General features: G+C 41.7%; 7 non-coding genes and 10 pseudogenes across 7 annotated transcripts; all 17 read left to right on the top strand.

Moving 5' to 3' along the window:
- Positions 1-105: 105 nt before the first annotated feature.
- On the top strand, positions 106-224 carry LOC115004073 (5S ribosomal RNA). The gene has a single exon (XR_003831732.1). It is a non-coding gene; the product is annotated as a 5S ribosomal RNA (ribosomal RNA).
- Positions 225-345: 121 nt separating this feature from the next.
- Positions 346-464, top strand: LOC115004267 (5S ribosomal RNA). Its single transcript, XR_003831828.1, has one exon. It is a non-coding gene; the product is annotated as a 5S ribosomal RNA (ribosomal RNA).
- A 120-nt stretch (positions 465-584) lies between these two features.
- On the top strand, positions 585-703 carry LOC115004255 (5S ribosomal RNA). The gene has a single exon (XR_003831817.1). It is a non-coding gene; the product is annotated as a 5S ribosomal RNA (ribosomal RNA).
- A 121-nt stretch (positions 704-824) lies between these two features.
- Positions 825-943, top strand: LOC115004244 (5S ribosomal RNA). The gene has a single exon (XR_003831806.1). It is a non-coding gene; the product is annotated as a 5S ribosomal RNA (ribosomal RNA).
- Positions 944-1,064: 121 nt separating this feature from the next.
- On the top strand, positions 1,065-1,183 carry LOC115004184 (5S ribosomal RNA). The gene has a single exon (XR_003831782.1). It is a non-coding gene; the product is annotated as a 5S ribosomal RNA (ribosomal RNA).
- A 351-nt stretch (positions 1,184-1,534) lies between these two features.
- Positions 1,535-1,653, top strand: LOC115004153 (uncharacterized; annotated as a pseudogene).
- Positions 1,654-7,838: 6,185 nt separating this feature from the next.
- LOC115004117 (5S ribosomal RNA) lies at positions 7,839-7,957 on the top strand. The gene has a single exon (XR_003831774.1). It is a non-coding gene; the product is annotated as a 5S ribosomal RNA (ribosomal RNA).
- Positions 7,958-8,077: 120 nt separating this feature from the next.
- LOC115004132 (uncharacterized) lies at positions 8,078-8,196 on the top strand (annotated as a pseudogene).
- A 120-nt stretch (positions 8,197-8,316) lies between these two features.
- On the top strand, positions 8,317-8,435 carry LOC115004100 (5S ribosomal RNA). Its single transcript, XR_003831758.1, has one exon. It is a non-coding gene; the product is annotated as a 5S ribosomal RNA (ribosomal RNA).
- A 120-nt stretch (positions 8,436-8,555) lies between these two features.
- Positions 8,556-8,674, top strand: LOC115004152 (uncharacterized; annotated as a pseudogene).
- Positions 8,675-8,794: 120 nt separating this feature from the next.
- Positions 8,795-8,906, top strand: LOC115004215 (uncharacterized; annotated as a pseudogene).
- A 120-nt stretch (positions 8,907-9,026) lies between these two features.
- LOC115004222 (uncharacterized) lies at positions 9,027-9,135 on the top strand (annotated as a pseudogene).
- Positions 9,136-9,255: 120 nt separating this feature from the next.
- Positions 9,256-9,374, top strand: LOC115004144 (uncharacterized; annotated as a pseudogene).
- Positions 9,375-11,090: 1,716 nt separating this feature from the next.
- Positions 11,091-11,209, top strand: LOC115004130 (uncharacterized; annotated as a pseudogene).
- Positions 11,210-11,329: 120 nt separating this feature from the next.
- Positions 11,330-11,438, top strand: LOC115004221 (uncharacterized; annotated as a pseudogene).
- A 120-nt stretch (positions 11,439-11,558) lies between these two features.
- Positions 11,559-11,677, top strand: LOC115004142 (uncharacterized; annotated as a pseudogene).
- A 1,716-nt stretch (positions 11,678-13,393) lies between these two features.
- Positions 13,394-13,512, top strand: LOC115004129 (uncharacterized; annotated as a pseudogene).
- Positions 13,513-18,518: the final 5,006 nt, after the last annotated feature.

Below are 18,518 nucleotides of genomic sequence, written 5' to 3'. Positions count from 1 at the left end.
ATTAGCAAAATGAAGACATGAATAGAACTGTCCGCGTATATTAAGAAAAGACAATTCATTGTGTTTTACCTTCAATATAACAGCAAGTGTATATGCTCTATTTCAGATTACGGCCATACCACACTGACAACGCCCGATCTCGTCTGATCTCGGAAGCTAAGCAGAGTTGGGCTGGGTCAGTACTTGGATGGGTGACCGCCTGGGAATACCCGGTGCTGTAAGCATTTTGTTTCCTTCTTAATTAGCAAAATGAAGACATGAATAGAACTGTCCGCGTATATTAAGAAAAGACAATTCATTGTGTTTTACCTTCAATATAACAGCAAGTGTATATGCTCTATTTCAGATTACGGCCATACCACACTGACAACGCCCGATCTCGTCTGATCTCGGAAGCTAAGCAGAGTTGGGCTGGGTCAGTACTTGGATGGGTGACCGCCTGGGAATACCCGGTGCTGTAAGCATTTTGTTTCCTTCTTAATTAGCAAAATGAAGACATGAATAGAACTGTCCGCGTATATTAAGAAAAGACAATTCATTGTGTTTTACCTTCAATATAACAGCAAGTGTATATGCTCTATTTAGATTACGGCCATACCACACTGACAACGCCCGATCTCGTCTGATCTCGGAAGCTAAGCAGAGTTGGGCTGGGTCAGTACTTGGATGGGTGACCGCCTGGGAATACCCGGTGCTGTAAGCATTTTGTTTCCTTCTTAATTAGCAAAATGAAGACATGAATAGAACTGTCCGCGTATATTAAGAAAAGACAATTCATTGTGTTTTACCTTCAATATAACAGCAAGTGTATATGCTCTATTTCAGATTACGGCCATACCACACTGACAACGCCCGATCTCGTCTGATCTCGGAAGCTAAGCAGAGTTGGGCTGGGTCAGTACTTGGATGGGTGACCGCCTGGGAATACCCGGTGCTGTAAGCATTTTGTTTCCTTCTTAATTAGCAAAATGAAGACATGAATAGAACTGTCCGCGTATATTAAGAAAAGACAATTCATTGTGTTTTACCTTCAATATAACAGCAAGTGTATATGCTCTATTTCAGATTACGGCCATACCACACTGACAACGCCCGATCTCGTCTGATCTCGGAAGCTAAGCAGAGTTGGGCTGGGTCAGTACTTGGATGGGTGACCGCCTGGGAATACCCGGTGCTGTAAGCATTTTGTTTCCTTCTTAATTAGCAAAATGAAGACATGAATAGAACTGTCCGCGTATATTAAGAAAAGACAATTCATTGTGTTTTACCTTCAATATAAAGCAAGTGTATATGCTCTATTTAGATTACGGCCATACCACACTGACAATCTCGTCTGATCTCGGAAGCTAAGCTGAGTTGGGCTGGGTCAGTACTTGGATGGGTGACCGCCTTGGAATACATGGTGCTGTAAGCATTTTGTTTCCTTCTTAATTAGCAAAATGAAGACATGAATAGAACTGTCCGCGTATATTAAGAAAAGACAATTCATTGTGTTTTACCTTCTATCAACAGCAAGTGTATATGCTTTATTGCAGATTATAGCCATACCACACTGACAACGCCCAATCTCGTCTGATCTCGGAAGCTAAGCAGAGTTGGGCTGGGTCAGTACTTGGATGGGTCACCGCCTGGGGATACCTGGTGCTGTAAGCATTTTGTTTCCTTCTTAATTAGCAAAATGAAGACATGAATAGAATTGTCTGCGTATATTAAGAAATGACAATTCATTGTGTTTTACCTTCTATAAACAGCAAGTGTATATGCTCTATTGCAGATTACGGCCATACCACTCTGAACACGCCCATTGTTTGAGCAAACCAGGAAGTAGGTAGGAGCAAGCAGCTAGGGATAGCAGGTGGTGAGAGCAGGTGGTGAGTTTGTTTGTTATTTGGTTATTGATTAAAGTAACTAAACCTCAATCTTTTGTTTTCCCCGGCATCTTTTGCTGTTCGGCGGACAGTTTGTTTCTCCCTAGTTTTGTTATGTTACAGACAGATAGTATGGCAGTGATAAATGGTAAAGCACCTGGACAAAGAGAGGAGGATCAAGGAATTGAGTTTTGCATTAACAAAGAGAATACTTATAGCCAACGGTTGACTGTTAGTGTTGAGATGGAGGGAGGAGATAATATTACGGTGATGGAATTGATTAAAAAGATAAAATAACTGTGTGGCAGCATGCAGGGTGATTGGGGACAAAAAGTTTGAAGTCACAATGAAGGAGGATGAAGGGAAAAATAGACTTTTGGATGGGATCAAAATTAAGAACACAAATGTAATCGGGAGAGAGTTAATCAATGACGAGATGGTCGTGTCATTTCTTGGGCTGCCGGCATACTTAACGGATGAGCAATTAACAATGAAACTGATCATGTGGAGAGTCAAGGCAGTTTCACCCATCAAAAGGAGGGTGTGGCCGGGCACAGACATTGCAGACGGGACAAGGTACATGAAAGTGAAATTCAATAAAGAGGTTCAATCGCTGCCATATTCGGCAAAGTTCATGACCGCAACGGGACCGGAATACTTCCGTGTCATACATGATAAACAGAAGAAAGTCTGCAGGCTATGCATACAGCCTGGTCACATCCTCCGAGACTGCCCGAGTTTTTATTGTTTCAAGTGCAAAAAGCAGGGACATTATGCACGGGAGTGTGGTGGTGGAGCTGAAAATGAGGGAAGGCAGCCGACAGGAGATGAACAGAGGGGAGACAAGAAGACCAGAGATGTGGACAAGGAGGACGTGACGGCCGGAGAGAGGGAGAAAGGGGACGAGGAGGCTGAGGACGAGGACGGGGATGAGGTGGCTGAGGACGAGGTGGCTGAGGACGAGGAGGCTGAGGACGAGGAGGCTGAGGACGAGGAGGCTGGAGAGAGAGGAGACGAGGAGGCTGTGGACGAGGAGGCTGGAGAGCGAGAGAGAGGCGAGGAGGTCACTGCGGACGTGTCTACAAGGGACGACGAGAGAATGGAGGAAGAACAGGAGATGACTGCAGAAGAGGAGGCCGGGATGGTGGTTGAGGAGATGCAGATGGAGGAGGGAGGAGATGAGGTGAGAAAGCACATTGGGAGCAGTGTGGAGAGCGGCTTGAGAAAGCTCATTGGAGGTCTGAAAAGGAAAGACAAGGAGGGGAGTGGAGCAAACGTAGACACAAGGATAAGTGGTCTGTCTGAGGAGAGATGTGAAGGAGAAGGAACAATTGTAAATGAAGGGGGGAAAGAGCCACACATATCTGACGTTACAGACAGTGAAGGGGACACCTGGAGCAAGGTGGCTGAAACGAGAAAGAGACCGAAGCAGAAGAGAAGAGAGATCAAGAGTCAGCCAAGGAACAAGAAAAAGATTGTGCAAACTAAATAAGTTATGCTTTGTGTTTATCTACTTATTCTATTTTCTATATTTTATGTTAAAAATAACCTCATTTAATGGTAATGGTTTAAAAACTGCAAACAGATGGCAGCAAGCCTTGAGAATATGTTCATCAGATATTATCTGCTTACAAGAGACACATTGGGATGAGGTGTTAGTGAAGGAGGTAGGGAGTGAATGGATGGGTGATGTGTTTGTGAGTTATGGGGGTGTGAATTCAAGAGGGGTAGCGGTTTTGGTGAAGAAGGGAGCAGTAGAGAATGTGAGAAAAAGTGAGGATGATGGTGATGGGAGAGTGATTGGGATTAATTTCGAGCACCTGGGGGAAAAAAATCAAGCTGTTGAATATATATGCGCCAGATGAGGAGAAGGAGAGAAGAGAGTTCTTTGAAAGATTAGGGAGAATGAGTGGAGAAAACTGTATGGTTGTGGGGGATTTTAATGTGTGGTGTGGAAGGTTGGATGTATCTGCTGGTATGTGCTTTAAGAATGACTCCTCGAGAGGCATCCGGGGAGAAGTTATGAGAGTGAATGGGCTGATTGATGTGTGGAGAGAAAGGAACCCGGAAGGACGGGTTTTTTCACGGAAGCAAGTGCTGAGTGGGGTATTGAAGCAGAGCCGTATAGATTTAGTTCTGAGTACGGAAAGAGTAGAGAAAAGAATAGGCAAGATAGAGTACAGAATAACTGCACTTAGTGATCACATGGTGTTGGAATTTAGGCTAGGGCAAGGGAGTGAGAGGAGGGGGGGGAGGAGGAGTGTGGTGTATGAATGGAGCAGTGCTAGTTGAGGGAAAGTATAAGGAGAAAGTGAGGGAGTGTATAACAAAGTGGAAAAATGAGAAAACCTATGGGGAAAATATCGGGGGATGGTGGGAGGGTATGAAAAAGGAGATTAAGGAAATAAGCATTAGGTATAGTAAAAGTAGAAATAGGAAGGATAGAGAGAAAGAGTGGAGGTTGAAGGAAGAGTTGGGTAGAGAAGCTGAAAGGGAGGAAGGGAGTAATTTAGAGAATTATGTTAGAATAAAAGATGAACTGGAGGAGTTGGAGAAGAAGAAATGTAAGGGAGCAATAGTTAGAAGTAGGGCTCGATATACGATGGAGGGTGAGAAATGCACACGTTTCTTTTTAGGCTTAGAGAAGACAAAACAAAAAAATAATTATTTAGAGCAGGTTGTGGGGAAGAATGGTGAAAGTATAACAGATTTTGTAGGGATAGCGGAAAGAGTGGAGGAGTTTTGTAGAGATTTATTCACTGAAGAGGAAGTTGATGAGGAGAGTATGAAACGAGTGCTGAGTACAATGAAAGCTAGAGTGAGTGTAGAAGCTAGAGACATGTGTGAGGGTGAGATAGGGACAGGTGAAATAGAAGCAGCTATATGTGGGTTGGGGAGGAATAGGAGTCCAGGGACGGATGGGTTAATAGGAGAGTTTTTTATAGAGTTTAAAGATGAGCTAGTGCCAGTGTTAGATAGATTGTTTAAATGGGTAGAAAAGAATAGGGAGATGCCGACTAGTATGTCAACAGGATTAATAGGTATAATTTATAAGAAAGGAAGCAAAGACAGATTAGAGAACTATAGGCCACTGAGTATGCTAAATTGTGACTATAAAATATTAGCAAAGGTATTAGCCAACAGGATCAAGAAAGTAATAGGGTCAGTGATAGGGAGCCAACAGGCTTACAGCATACCAGGCAGGGATATAGCTGACACAATAAGTAGTATTAGGGATACAATAGATTATATGAAAAGAGGTAGTGGAGGGATAGTTTTGAGTCTAGATCTGAATAAAGCTTTTGATAGAGTCAACCATGGTTACCTGTATAGAGTGTTAGAAAGAGTAGGTTTTGAGCATAGGCTGGTAGGGTGGATTAGAATGATGTATGATAAGGCTGTTAGTTGCGTAAAAATAAATGGGATAGTAACAAACACATTTAGATTGGAGAGGTCGATTAGGCAGGGGTGTCCGCTTTCGGCCTTGCTGTACTCGTTGTCAACTGAGCCTTTAGCTGGATTATTAGAACAGAATGAAAAGATTAGTGGTATACAGTTACCGGGGGATCAAGTTAGCTTATTATATCAGTATGCAGATGATACGACAATTACAGTTAAAGATAGGGCAAGTGTAGTTGAGGTATTAGGTAGTGTAGAGTTGTACGGTAGGGCATCAGGGGCAAAGGTCAATATAGATAAGTCAGAAATTATGTTCGTAGGAGATGATAGAGTGGAGAGTAGAGAAATGGGATTTAAAGTAAGGAAAGATTATTTCAAGGTATTGGGGGTATATTTAGGGGTTGAAGACAGAGAAGGGAGGGATTTGCAGTTTGAAGGGATATTAAATAGCATTAGGAAGACGTTCAAATTTTGGAAGTTTAGAAGGTTGAAGCTAAAAGGAAAGGTAGTGGTGGTGAATGCACTGATAATGAGTAAACTGGTGTATGGAATGACTGTGTTGGATGTCCCGGAGAATGTGATGAAAGAAGTGGAGCAAATGGTAAGGGAGTTTTTGTGGGCGGGGAAGGGTTTTAAGATTGCTAGAGAAGTAATGGAGAACGATTATAAAGATGGTGGGATGAAGCTGATTAATTTTGGAGAAAAAAAGAAAGCACTCAGAGTGAAAATGATGGTGAGGTATGTAAGGAATAAGGGGGATAACACATGGAAGATATTCTTAAGAGAGGCACTGAATGCATGTGGTGGGTGTGGAGAAAGTGGTTTATTTATGGCAATGAAGAAAGGTATGTTGAGCGGGGTATCTGAATTTTACAAGGAGGTTTTGGGAGCCTGGGGGGAATTCATCCAGAATGTGAAATGTGAGTGTAAAAAGAGGGGATGTGATGTGGTTGGGCACAGCGGAGGGTATGGTGGAAAAAATAAAAGAGGGGATGCCAAGTGAATGGAGGAGGATGATTGAGAGTGAAGTGGAGGTGAAAGAAGAAGGTGAAATTGGAATGTATGTGGGAGAGGAGGATAGGAGAGTAGATTTGATGAGTGTAAGAGCGAGTGGGTTGTATAAAATATTAAGAGGGAAGGTGGTGAGGAGACCGGCTGCAGAGAAGGTGTGGGAAAGAGTACTTCCGGATATGAAGGTTAAAAGAATATGGATGAATCTGCGGATAAAATGGAATAGTATTGAGTGTGAACATTTTGACTTTTTATTACGTCACAATAGGGTGTTCAATATATTAATAATAAGTAGATTTGATGTGAATGTGAGAAAAGAATGTGACGTGTGTGGTGTGGAAACTGAAACATGTATGCATGAGTTTATAGAATGTTGTGAACTGGGGGTGTACTTTGTGAGAATAAAGGAGTTGATTAGCAGATGTTGGGGAGGGAAGTTTGTGGAGAGAATGGAATGGAAGGAGTTGTGGCTGTTTGGAGTGGGAGAGAAAGTGAAAGGATGCAATGTGGATTTATTAAATTACACGTTGAGTCATGCGAGGTTTGCAGTAAAACTTAGAAGAAACATGGTCCATTACGAAAAGAAAAAAGCTAACGTATGGAGTATATTTAAAAGCATAATGATAAGAGATATTAATATAGTCCATGAATATGTCGGTGAGGAGGAGTTTGATGCGGGGTTTGTGAATGGGTGTACTTTTGTTACTATTGGGGATGATGGAAGGATGTTGTTAGATTTTGGATAACAATGACGATGTATAGAATTGATGCGTACGGGTCCTGTCTGATATCATTTGCTTTGAGAAAGTTATGTGGATGGGCTGTCGCTCAGGGAAAAGGGTTCTGTTTAAATCATTCTATTTATTATTATTTATTTATTTTTTGTTGTTTTGTTTGTGTTCTGTTTTGCTCTAGTTTGTTTTTTTCCAGAAGCCTCTAGTTTGATACTAATGTACGGATGTACTGATGAAGGTATTCTTGTGTTATGTTTTACTTTTCCATGTAGCAAGGTGAATACAGGAAAAGGAGATGAGCAGTGTGTGAAGATACTGTCAATTATGTAAAATGTGATAGTCTATGATTTTTGATAATTAAAAAAAAAAAAAAAAAACAATGCCCGATCTCGTCTGATCTCGGAAGCTAAGCAGAGTTGGGCTGGGTCAGTACTTGGATGGGTGACCGCCTGGGAATACCCGGTGCTGTAAGCATTTTGTTTCCTTCTTAATTAGCAAAATGAAGACATGAATAGAACTGTCCGCGTATATTAAGAAAAGACAATTCAATGTGTTTTACCTTCTATGAACAGCAAGTGTATATGCTCTATTTCAGATTACGGCCATACCACACTGACAATCTGGTCTGATCTCGGAAGCTAAGCAGAGTTGGGCTGGGTCAGTACTTGGATGGGTAAGCGCCTGAGAATACCTGGTGCAGGAGGCATTTTGTTTCCTTCTTAACTAGCAAAATGAAGACATGAATAGAACTGTCCGCGTATATTGAGAAAATACAATTTACTGTGTTTTACCTTCTATAAACAGCAAGTGTATATGCTCTATTGCAGATTACGGCCATACCACACTGACAACGCCCGATCTCGTCTGATCTCGGAAGCTAAGCAGAGTTGGGCTGGGTCATTACTTGGATGGGTAACCCCCTGGGAATACCCGGTGCTGTAAACATTTTGTTTCCTTCTCAATTAGCAAAATGGAGACATGAATAGAACTGCCCGCGTATATTAAGAAAAAACAATTCATTGTGTTTTACCTTCTATGAACAGCAAGTGTATATGCTTTATTTCAGATTACGGCCATACCACACTGACAACGTCCAATCTCGTCTGATCTCGGAAGCTAAGCAGAGTTGGGCTGGGTCAGTACTTGGATGGGTAACCCCCTGGGAATACCCGGTGCTGTAAACATTTTGTTTCCTTCTCAATTAGCAAAATGAAGACATGAATAGAACTGCCCGCGTATATTAAGAAAACACAATTCATTGTGTTTTACCTTCTATGAACAGCAAGTGTATATGCTTTATTTCAGATTATGGCCATACCACACTGACAACGCCCGATCTCGTCTGATCTCGGAAGCTAAGCAGAGTTGGGCTGGGTCAGTACTTGGATGGGTGACCGCCTGGGAATACCCGGTGCTGTAAGCATTTTGTTTCATTCTTAATTAGCAAAATGAAGACATGAATATAATTCTCCGCGGATATTAAGTAAAGACAACTCATTGTGTTTTACCTTCCATAAAATGCAAGTGTATATGCTCTATTGCAGATTACGGCCATACCACAATGACAATGCCCGATCTCGTCTGATCTCGGAAGCTAAGCAGAGTTGGGCTGGGTCAGTACTTGGATGGGTGACCGCCTGGGAATACCCGACGCTGTAAGCATTTTGTTTCCTTCTTAATTTGCAAAATGAAGACATGAAAAGAACTGTCCGCGTATATTATGAAAAGAAAATTCATTGTGTTTTACCTTCTATAAACAGCAAGTGTATATACTCTATTGCAGATTACGGCCATACCACACTGACAATCTCGTCTGATCTCGGAAGCTAAGCAGAGTTGGGCTGGGTCAGTACTTGGATGGGTGACCGCCTGGGAATACCCTGTGCTGTAAGCATTTTGTTTCCTTCTTCATTAGCAAAATGAAGACAAGAATAGAACTGTCCGCATATATTAAGAAAAGACACTTCATTTTGTTTTACCTTCTATAAAAAGCAAGTGTATATGCTCTATTGCAGATTACGGCCATACCACACTGACAACTTCTTATCTCGGAAGCTAAGCAGAGTTGGGTTAGGTCAGTACTTGGATGGGTGACCGCCTGGGAATACCCGGTGCTGTAAGCATTTTGTTTCCTTCTCAATTAGCAAAATGAAGACATGAATAGAACTGTCCGCATACATTAAGAAAAGACAATTCATTGTGTTTTACCTTCTATAAACAGCAAGTGTATATGCTCTATTGCAGATTGCGGCCATACCACACTGACAAAGCCAGATCTCGTCTGATCTCAGAAGCTAAGCAGAGTTGGGCTGGGTCAGTACTTGGATGGGTGACCGCCTGGGAATTCCCGGTGCTGTAAGCATTTTGTTTCCTTCTCAATTAGCAAAATGAAGACATGAATAGAACTGTCCACTTACATGACTGTCTCAGAAAATTTGAATATTGTGATAAAGTTCTTTATTTTCTGTAATGCAATTAAAAAAACAAGAATGTCATACATTCTCGATTCATTACAAATCAACTGAAATATTGCAAGCCTTTTATTATTTTAATATTGCTGATTATGGCATACAGCTTAAGAAAACTCAAATATCCTATCTCTAAATATTAGAATATCATGAAAAAGTATACTAGTAGGGTGTTCAACGAATCACTTGAATCGTCTAATTAACTCGAAACACCTGCAAGGGTTTCCTGAGCCTTGAAAAACACTCAGCTTGGTTCAGTAAACTAAATCACAAGTATGGGGAAGACTGCTGATCTGACTGCTGTCCAGAGGACCATCATTGACACCCTCCATCAGGAGGGTAAGACACAAAAAGAAATGTCTCAAAGAGCAAGCTGTTCACAGAGTGCAGTTTCAAAGCACATCCACAAAAAGTCTGTTGGAAGGGGGAAATGTGGCAGGAAACACTGCACAACCAAAAGAGATGACCGCAGCCTTAACAGCATTGTGAAGAAGAGTCGCTTCCAGAATTTGGGGGAGCTTCAAAGACAGTGGACTGAAGCTGGAGTCCAGGTATCAAAAGCCACTGTTCACAGACGTGTCCGGGAAATGGGCTACAATAGCCGTATTCCCATGGTCAAGCCACTTCTGAACTCAAGACAACGTAAGAAGCGTCTGACTTGGGCTATGGAAAAGAAGCACTGGACAGTTGCAGAGTGGTCCAAAGTCCTCTTTTCAGACGAAAGCAAGTTTTGTATTTCATTTGGAAGTCAAGGCGCCAGAGTCTGGAGAAAGGCTGGAGAGGAGCAAAATCCAAGTTGCTTGAAATCCAGTGTGAAGTTCCCACAGTCAGCGATGGTTTGGGGAGCCATGTCAGCTGCTGGTGTTGGTCCACTGTGTTTCATCAAGCCCAGAGTAAATGCAGCTGTGTACCAAGAGATTTTAGAGCACTACATGCTTCCGTCAGCTGAAAAGCTCTATGGAGATGAGGAATTCATTTTCCAGCATGATCTGGCACCTGCCCACAGTGCCAAAACCACCAGTAACTGGTGTACTGACCATGGCATTACTGTCCTCGATTGGCCTGCCAATTCCCCTGACCTGAACCCCATAGAGAATATGTGGGGTATTGTGAAGAAGAAGCTGAAAGACACCAGACCCAACAATGCTAATGAGCTAAAGGCCGCTATTGAAGCATCCTGGGCATCCATAACACCTCAGCAATGCCACAGGCTGATTGCCTCCATGCCACGCCGCATTGATGCAGTAATCCGTGCAAAAGGATTCCCAACCAAGTACTGAGTGCATTAATGGACATTTTCAAATGTTTGATTTTGTTTTGCTGTTATAAATCTTTTTTTTTACTTGGTCTGAGGAACTATTCTAATTTTTTGAGATTTCTTAAGCTGTAAGCCATAATCAGCAATATTAAAATAATAAAAGGCTTGCAATATTTCAGTTGATTTGTAATGAATCCAGAATGCATGACATTTTTGTTTTTTTAATTGCATTACAGAAAATAAAGAACTTTATCACAATATTCTAATTTTCTGAGACAGTCCTGTATATTAAGAAAAGACAATTCATTGTGTTTTACCTTCTATAAAAAGCAAGTGTATATGTTCTATTGCATATTACGGCCATACCACACTGACAACGCCCGATCTTGTCTGATCTCGGAAGCTAAGCAGAGTAGGGCCGGGTCAGTACTTGGATGGGTGACGGCCTGGGAATACCCGGTGCTGTAAGCATTTTGTTTCCTTCTTAATTAGCTAAATGAAGACATGAATAGAACTGTCCGCGTATATTAAGAAAAGACAATTAATTGTGTTTTACCTTCTATAAAAAGCAAGTGTATATGCTCTATTGCAGATTACGGCCATACCACACTGACAACTTCTTATCTCGGAAGCTAAGCAGAGTTGGGTTAGGTCAGTACTTGGATGGGTGACCGCCTGGGAATACCCGGTGCTGTAAGCATTTTGTTTCCTTTTCAATTAGCAAAATGAAGACATGAATAGAACTGTCCGCATACATTAAGAAAAGACAATTCATTGTGTTTTACCTTCTATAAACAGCAAGTGTATATGCTCTATTGCAGATTGCGGCCATACCACACTGACAAAGCCAGATCTCGTCTGATCTCAGAAGCTAAGCAGAGTTGGGCTGGGTCAGTACTTGGATGGGTGACCGCCTGGGAATTCCCGGTGCTGTAAGCATTTTGTTTCCTTCTCAATTAGCAAAATGAAGACATGAATAGAACTGTCCACTTACATGACTGTCTCAGAAAATTTGAATATTGTGATAAAGTTCTTTATTTTCTGTAATGCAATTAAAAAAACAAGAATGTCATACATTCTCGATTCATTACAAATCAACTGAAATATTGCAAGCCTTTTATTATTTTAATATTGCTGATTATGGCATACAGCTTAAGAAAACTCAAATATCCTATCTCTAAATATTAGAATATCATGAAAAAGTATACTAGTAGGGTGTTCAACGAATCACTTGAATCGTCTAATTAACTCGAAACACCTGCAAGGGTTTCCTGAGCCTTGAAAAACACTCAGCTTGGTTCAGTAAACTAAATCACAAGTATGGGGAAGACTGCTGATCTGACTGCTGTCCAGAGGACCATCATTGACACCCTCCATCAGGAGGGTAAGACACAAAAAGAAATGTCTCAAAGAGCAAGCTGTTCACAGAGTGCAGTTTCAAAGCACATCCACAAAAAGTCTGTTGGAAGGGGGAAATGTGGCAGGAAACACTGCACAACCAAGAGAGATGACCGCAGCCTTAACAGCATTGTGAAGAAGAGTCGCTTCCAGAATTTGGGGGAGCTTCAAAGACAGTGGACTGAAGCTGGAGTCCAGGTATCAAAAGCCACTGTTCACAGACGTGTCCGGGAAATGGGCTACAATAGCCGTATTCCCATGGTCAAGCCACTTCTGAACTCAAGACAACGTAAGAAGCGTCTGACTTGGGCTATGGAAAAGAAGCACTGGACAGTTGCAGAGTGGTCCAAAGTCCTCTTTTCAGACGAAAGCAAGTTTTGTATTTCATTTGGAAGTCAAGGCGCCAGAGTCTGGAGAAAGGCTGGAGAGGAGCAAAATCCAAGTTGCTTGAAATCCAGTGTGAAGTTCCCACAGTCAGCGATGGTTTGGGGAGCCATGTCAGCTGCTGGTGTTGGTCCACTGTGTTTCATCAAGCCCAGAGTAAATGCAGCTGTGTACCAAGAGATTTTAGAGCACTACATGCTTCCGTCAGCTGAAAAGCTCTATGGAGATGAGGAATTCATTTTCCAGCATGATCTGGCACCTGCCCACAGTGCCAAAACCACCAGTAACTGGTGTACTGACCATGGCATTACTGTCCTCGATTGGCCTGCCAATTCCCCTGACCTGAACCCCATAGAGAATATGTGGGGTATTGTGAAGAAGAAGCTGAAAGACACCAGACCCAACAATGCTAATGAGCTAAAGGCCGCTATTGAAGCATCCTGGGCATCCATAACACCTCAGCAATGCCACAGGCTGATTGCCTCCATGCCACGCCGCATTGATGCAGTAATCCGTGCAAAAGGATTCCCAACCAAGTACTGAGTGCATTAATGGACATTTTCAAATGTTTGATTTTGTTTTGCTGTTATAAATCTTTTTTTTTACTTGGTCTGAGGAACTATTCTAATTTTTTGAGATTTCTTAAGCTGTAAGCCATAATCAGCAATATTAAAATAATAAAAGGCTTGCAATATTTCAGTTGATTTGTAATGAATCCAGAATGCATGACATTTTTGTTTTTTTAATTGCATTACAGAAAATAAAGAACTTTATCACAATATTCTAATTTTCTGAGACAGTCCTGTATATTAAGAAAAGACAATTCATTGTGTTTTACCTTCTATAAAAAGCAAGTGTATATGTTCTATTGCATATTACGGCCATACCACACTGACAACGCCCGATCTTGTCTGATCTCGGAAGCTAAGCAGAGTAGGGCCGGGTCAGTACTTGGATGGGTGACGGCCTGGGAATACCCGGTGCTGTAAGCATTTTGTTTCCTTCTTAATTAGCTAAATGAAGACATGAATAGAACTGTCCGCGTATATTAAGAAAAGACAATTAATTGTGTTTTACCTTCTATAAACAGCAAGTGTATATGCTCTATTGCAGATTACGGCCATACCACTCTGAATACGGCCATTACGGAAGTTGCCAGAGTGCAGGTGGTGCGGAGAGGAATAGTTTTGTTTGTTCGGTTTTGTTCCGTCTTATCCTATCGTTTTTTGTTCGTGCCCACCCCTCCCTAACAGCTCAGCTGTCTGGGGGTTCCCCCCCTGTTCGTGTGTATTTGTGTTTTTGATGGATTCTATGGCAACGACCTCAGGAATGGAACGACCGACAACGTCACGGATCACGGACATTAAGAAAATACAGCGGAGTGAGGAAAGGGACAGACAAATAGGTAATGACAAAGGAAAGGATAATGAATATGAGAAAGCGAACGGACTAAACAAAGAAATAAATGAGCAGAGTGACAAGACAGGAGGTGGTGGAAAGGAAAAATCAGAAGCAGAGTTGAGAAAAGAGGAAGGAGAGACGTACTCGAACGAGCTAACGGTGGAGGTGACAGTGGATGCGGGGAGAGAAAAAGTTTCTGTGATGGATTTATTGAAGGGGTTAAGGAAGGACTGTGGTGTGGTGAAGGGGTGCAGAATAAGAGGTGAAAAAACATATGAAATCACAATGGCGGACAAAAATGGGAAAGGGAGATTAATGGAGGGCTTACGGGTGAATGGGGTACTAATACAGGGGAGAGACAGTAAGTTAAAAGAGCTGACTGTCTCGTTCCTTAATCTCCCGGTATGTACGAGGGACGAGGCAATTAAAAAGAAACTTGATGACTGGGGCGTACAGCCGGTGACAACGATAAAAAGAAGAGTGTGGCCGGGAACGGACGTAGTGGACGGGACACGCTTTCTGCGTGTGAGGTTCACCGAGGAGGTCATAAAACAGAAAAAGAAAGCTCCATGGCTTAATTTACAAATCCGCAAACTAAAACAAAAGTCGAGAAATCTTGAAAGTAAATGGCGTTCCACTAAATTGGAAGAATCTCGTTTAGTCTGGTTAGATCATCTTAAAACGTATAAGAAGGCTCTCCGTAATGCCAGAGCAGCTTATTACTCTTCCTTAATAGAAGAAAATAAGAACAACCCCAGGTGTCTTTTCAGCACTGTAGCCAGGCTGACAGAGAGTCACAGCTCTACAGAGCCTTCTGTTCCTATATCTCTCAGTAGTGACGACTTCATGAGTTTCTTTAAAGATAAAATTATAATTATTAGAGACAAAATTACTCTCCTCCTGACCTCAATTGGTAATGACTTAACTTCAACTGTTGGAATTTTAAAAACATCTGTAACTCAACCTTAACCAACTAACTTCAACAATCTTATCGTCTAAACCATCAACCTGTCTTTTAGACCCGATTCCAACTAAACTGTTTAAAGAAGTTTTACCCTTAATTAACACTTCGTTATTAAATATGATCAACCTGTCTCTATTATCTGGCTACGTACCAAAATCCTTTAAAGTAGCTGTAATAAAACCACTTCTTAAAAAGCCTAGTCTTGATCCAGAGGATTTAGCCAACTATAGGCCGATATCTAACCTACCCTTTCTCGCTAAAATCCTTGAGAAAGCAGTCGCAAAACAGTTGTGTGACTTTTTACATAATAATAGTTTATTTGAGGTTTTTCAATCTGGATTTAGAGTTCATCATAGCACAGAGACGGCACTGGTGAAAGTTACCAATGACCTTCTATTGGCATCAGACAAAGGACTTGTCTCTGTTCTTGTCTTGTTAGACCTCAGTGCTGCTTTCGACACTGTTGATCATGACATTCTACTACAGAGACTGGAACATTGTGTTGGCATAAAAGGAACCGCACTAAGCTGGTTAAGTCCTATTTATCTGAGCGATCTCAATTTGTACTTGTTAACGATAAATCCTCCATGACAGCCAAAGTCAGTCTTGGAGTTCCGCAGGGTTCTATACTTGGACCGATTCTATTCACCTTATATATGCTTCCTTTGGGCAATATTATAAGGACACTCTATAAACTTTCATTGTTATGCGGATGATACCCAATTATATCTATCAATTAAACCAGATGAAACCAATCAATATGCTAAACTTCAAGCATGCCTTAAGGACATAAAAACTTGGATGTCTAGCAACTTTTTGATGTTAAACACAGACAAAACTGAAGTTATTATACTTGGCCCTAAACGCCTCCGAAACGCATTTTCTAATGACATAGAAGCTCTGGATGGCATTAACTTGGCCTCCAGCACCACTGTAAGGAATCTTGGCGTCATCTTTGATCAAGATCTGTCGTTTAACTCCCACATAAAACAAATCTCAAGGACTGCCTTCTTTCATCTACGTAACATTGCAAAAATAAGACACATCCTGTCTCAAAATGATGCAGAAAAACTAGTCCATGCATTTGTTACTTCAAGGCTGGATTACTGCAACTCATTGTTATCAGGTTGTCCCAAAAAGGCGCTTAAGACTCTTCAGTTGATCCAAAATGCAGCGGCACGTGTATTGACTAGAACAAGGAAACGGGATCATATTACTCCTGTATTAGCTGCACTGCACTGGCTCCCGGTAAAATACAGAATAGAATTCAAAATCCTTCTCCTGACTTACAAATCAATTAATGGTCAGGCTCCAGCATATCTTAAAGATCTCATAGTACCTTATAAACCAACTAGAGCATTACGCTCCCAGACTGCAGGGTTACTTGTGGTTCCTAGAGTCTCTAAGAGTACAATGGGAGCCAGAGCCTTCACCTATCAAGCTCCTCTCCAGTGTAACCAGCTTCCAGTTTGTGTTCGGGAGGCAGACACACTCTCCACATTTAAGAGTAGGCTAAAGACTTTCCTTTTTGATAAAGCTTATAGTTAGGGCTTGCTCAGGTTTGCCCTGGATCAGCCCCTAGTTATGCTGCTATAGGCTTAGACTGCCGGGGGACACCTCCCTGCTCTCTTCCTTCTCTTCCTCTCTCCTCCCCTCCCTCTCTCTTCTTCTCCCTCTCTATCTGTATGCATTTATGTAAATGTATGTTACTAACTCACCATCCGGGGTATCATCCCCGGAGTGTCTGTCTCTCATGTGGCAGGTTGCCACTGATAAAGTTTAATAAAGTCAGGATCATGAATCGTCAGCGCCTGCTGACTTGGTCCTGCTGGACACCGGGAAGCCTTTTTGAGATTTTCCTGGATTCATCCATACTTTCTATTTCTTTTTTTTTCAACACAACATAATTTCTGTCAAATGTTGTATTTGTACTATGTTGTTTATCCTGTACACACGACATCTATTGCACGTCTGTCTGTCCTGGGAGAGGGATCCCTCCTCAGTTGCTCTCCCTGAGGTTTCTTCCATTTTTTCCCCTTTAATTTTGGGATTTCTTTTTAGGAAGTTTTTCCTTGTGCGATGCGAGGGTCTAAGGACAGAGGATGTTGTAACCTGTACAGTCTGTAAAGCACACTGAGACAAATATATAATTTGTGATATTGGGCTATACAAACAAATTTGATTTGATTTGATTTGATTTGAAAAAGGAAAGAACGACGTGAGTAACATGCAGACACTGACACTAACCCTCGTATTGGTAACAATTTCCTCCTTTAACGGCAATGGGCTAGCATTGTGGAGTTATTAGCATAAACGTAAACCGGAAGTGACAAAGTTCTATTACTGTCTTATTAGCGAAAATTAGATCTTCTCGGATGAGTCTATAATTAACAGGGTTTATTCATATGTACTGTAGGATACTCCCCATGAAATCTCAGCCGGCTAGCACTTAGCATTGTGGAGTTATTAGCATAAATGTAAATCACAGTGCTGTTATTGTAATGACAGTCATTTGAATCTTCTTGCAAATATGGTGCATAAACAGGCAATATAGCATTAAAATGGCACATAAATAACAGCTGAGTCCCAAACAGGGGGATATTGTGTCTAATTCCATCCCCCCCCCCCAAATAGTGCACTTCAATAGGGGTAAATATGGTGCATAAACAGTCAATATAGCATTACAATGACACATAAATAACAACCAGCTGAGTCCCAAACAGGGGGATATTGTGTCTAATTCCATCCCTCCAAATAGTCCACTTCAATGGGGGTAAATATGGTGCATAAACAGGCAATATAGCATTACAATGACACATAAATAACAACAAACAGAGTCCCAAACAGGGGGATATTGTGTCTAATTCCATCCCCCCAGATAGTGCACTTCAATAGGGGTAAATATGGTGCATAAACAGGCAATATAGCATTACAATGACACATAAATAACAACAAACAGAGTCCCAAACAGGGGGATATTGTGTCTAATTCCATCCCCCCAAATAGTGCACTTCAATAGGGGTAAATATGGTGCATAAACAGGCAATATAGCATTACAATGACACATAAATAACAACAAACAGAGTCCCAAACAGGGGGATATTGTGTCTAATTCCATCCCCCCAAATAGTGCACTTCAATAGGGGTAAATATGGTGTATAAACAGGCAATAAAGCATTAAAATGACACATAAATAACAACAAACAGAGTCCCAAACAGGGGGATATTGTGTCTCATTCCATCCCCCCAAATAGTGCACTTCAATAAGGGTAAATATGGTGCATAAACAGGCAATATAGCATTATAATGACACATAAATAACAACCAGCTGAGTCCCAAACAGGGGGATATTGTGTCTAATTCCATCACCCCCAAATAGTGCTCTAAAGTCAAAAAAAAGCAAACGTTGGACTTCCAGGGGGAAAGGGTCAAACTGTGAAAATGTATCCCGAATTGGGCACCTATTCCCGGGTACGTGGAGCTCTGGGATGCACCCCCTGAGCTCCAGAGGTCAACAAAGCAAACGTTGGACTTCCAGGGGGAAAGGGCCAAACTGTGAAAATGTATCCCAAATTTGGCACCTATTCCCGGGTACGTGGAGCTCTGGGATGCACCCCCTGAGCTCCAGAGGTC

Source organism: Cottoperca gobio, chromosome 24, assembly GCF_900634415.1.
Source record: "Cottoperca gobio chromosome 24, fCotGob3.1, whole genome shotgun sequence".
Taxonomy (NCBI): domain Eukaryota; kingdom Metazoa; phylum Chordata; class Actinopteri; order Perciformes; family Bovichtidae; genus Cottoperca; species Cottoperca gobio.
The sequence above is the reverse complement of the archived record's forward strand: the minus strand, read 5'-3'. Positions and strand labels throughout refer to the sequence as shown.